General features: G+C 48.3%; 1 pseudogene; it reads left to right on the top strand.

Moving 5' to 3' along the window:
* Window positions 1–1,455: 1,455 nt before the first annotated feature.
* The window catches only part of LOC102832066, a 5,039-nt pseudogene continuing 3,968 nt past the window's right edge, over window positions 1,456–2,526 (top strand).

Here is a 2,526-nt window from a genome sequence, read left to right as displayed (position 1 = left end):
AGGGCCATGCCGGGGCTCCTGCTGAACCTTCTAAGATAAAAGATAATAATAAAAATAAAGGGGGGACCCAAATGGGGTTCCCCAGTGGGTGCTCGCGGCAGGAGGTGGACTGCCTGCCCCCGCGCTCCGCGGTTCAGTTGAGCGTGAGGTGAGCTGTTTGCCGGTGCACGCCCGGGTCAATTGGGCAGGGCAGAAGTGGTTCAGGCAGGCCCAGTTGGTGCCTGAGGGACGCTGCTCGGTTCAGCGGGAGGCGGGTTGCTCACTTTTGCGCATCTGGCAGGCCCTCAGTATGCGGCTCGGGCAGGCTGGCAACTGCTCGCCTGTGTGCGTGTGCGCCCGGCGGGCCCCGGGAACCCACAGGTCAACTGGGCAGGGCAGAAGTGGCTCAAGCAGGCACAGTCCGTGCCTGATGATGTCAGACAGTCGCCGCCTCTCTCCCTTCAGGGTTTTTTATTGTTTTATTTTTTCCTCTTCCTCTCCTAAGCTAACTTCCCTCTGTCCACTGTATGTGCAGAAATCCCCCCTTAGGGTAGGTGTCACCAGTGGTTCTCCCTGTTTGAGTCTCCCAGCCACTGGAGGCTCCGCACGAGCTGGTTCCCGCCCCACCCCCCCAAGCCCAAAGGAGCTGGGGATGCTGCGGCGCCCTTCTAAAAAGCCTGTAATTCCTTGCACAGTGATTTCTCAAAGAAACGGGTCTAAGGCTCTGGCGCACTAAGGTTTACGCGGGAAGCCTCTGAAGCTTTTAAATCTTCACAGTACAAAGCCTTATCTTTCTCCCTGCAGATTGTATAGTGTTACATTTGTGTGAAGGAGCTCTCGCAGTGTAGTGGTTACGAGTCGGGCTACTTACCTCAAAGTCAGCAATTCAAAACTACCAGCTGTTCCACAGGAGAAAGATGAGGTTTTCTACTGCTGTACAGATTTACAGCCTCAGAAGCCCTATGCAGGGTCTCTGAGTTGGAACCGACTCCACCACACACATATTGAACTGACTTTTTCCATTTCTGATTCAATTAACAAATCAAAAGAATTGGTTTATATTTTTCAGTTGTTATCTCTACAGGGGTGGTGCTGGTTATGTGCCACCAAGTCAGTTTGACTCATTGCAAACCTGTATAGGGTTTTTGAGGCTGCAAATCTTTCCTAGTTTGATGCTGCGGATTAATACACTGGACTGCAAGATCGGTTTGAACCACAAGGTCAGTGGTTCAAGCTCACCAGTTGCAGAAACTCTTTACAGGGTCGCTATGAGTTGGAACTGACTCGATAGCACTTCACAACAAATCTTTACTGGAGCACCGTCCACCTCTGCTTCCATGTTCACTGGCTAGCCTGGTGTTGGGGGCTTGATCCCGCAGGAGGAGAAGACCACCAGCACCGTTGTTGCTTTGACAGAGTTGCTTTATGGCCTGAGTACGGGCTCCAGCGCCGCCCCAGGCCCTGCCAGGCCGGGCCATGAAGTGTCACTACAAGGCGCTGGGGGTTCCACGTGACACCTGTAGGAGGAGTTCAAGAAGGCCTATCAGAAGCTCGTCCTGAAATGGCACCCAGAAAAACAACTGGATAGTGCTGAAGAGGCAGCTGAGCAATTTAAATTAATCCAAGCAGTATATAATATGTTAAGTGACCTTCAGGAAAGAACTTGGAATGATATCAGAGAGGCTTTGCTTTATGGAGAGTATCAACATGACAGCCTAGATATGCATCACTTTCACTGTTACCTGCTATTCTGGCTACTGAGATGATGAATAGGGTTTCTACGTGCTGTATCGTAATGTTGTTGAAATGATTTCAAAGGAAAAACTACTATCTTTTAAAGGATTTCCCAACTTTTGGAGACTCTCAGAGTGCCTATGATACAGTAGTCCATCTTTTCTATGCTTATTGGCAGAGTTTCTGCACATAGACAAATTTTGATTGGAAGGAAGAATATGAAACACTACAAGGTTTGAACCGCTGGGAAAAATGAGCCATGGTAAAAGAAATGAAGATCCGGAACAAAGCAAGGAAAGAGAAAAAATGAGTTTGTCTGACAGCTGGTAGCTGAGATAAAAGAGTGCAGACTCACCAGAAGCTAGTGGAATAACAGTGTGGAGAAGGCGAGGAAAGTGGAAGAGTTGAGACGGCAACAGAAGCTAACGTAAACTAAGCTGGTGGAACAGTACAAAGAACAGAACTGACTCACAGTGGTCAACTTGGAGAAATAACTTAGAGAAATGGTGGCACTGTATGGAAAGAAGTTTGGATATGGATCAGCTGAAGATGAAATGGAGGAACAAGAGCCCAGCTATGGACAGGATGGCAAGGACAGTGATAAGGTCGAGGATGCTGCAATTCCTGATGGCCTTTACTGCCTGGCATGTGACAAATCATTCAAGACAGAAAAAGCTATGAGGAACAAGAACACCCACACTTGCAGATAATATCCATTCAGTGACTGGATGATCAGAGCTCAACCAGAAGAAGAAAGAAGAGGAAAAAAGAGTAATCTGATACAATTTGATGAACTTGACCTACACCTATGGA

The sequence above is a fragment of the Chrysochloris asiatica genome, unplaced genomic scaffold (assembly GCF_000296735.1).
Source record: "Chrysochloris asiatica unplaced genomic scaffold, ChrAsi1.0 scaffold00252, whole genome shotgun sequence".
Lineage (NCBI taxonomy): Eukaryota > Metazoa > Chordata > Mammalia > Afrosoricida > Chrysochloridae > Chrysochloris > Chrysochloris asiatica.
Note: the sequence above shows the minus strand (reverse complement) of the source record. Positions and strands in the feature narration are given on the sequence as shown.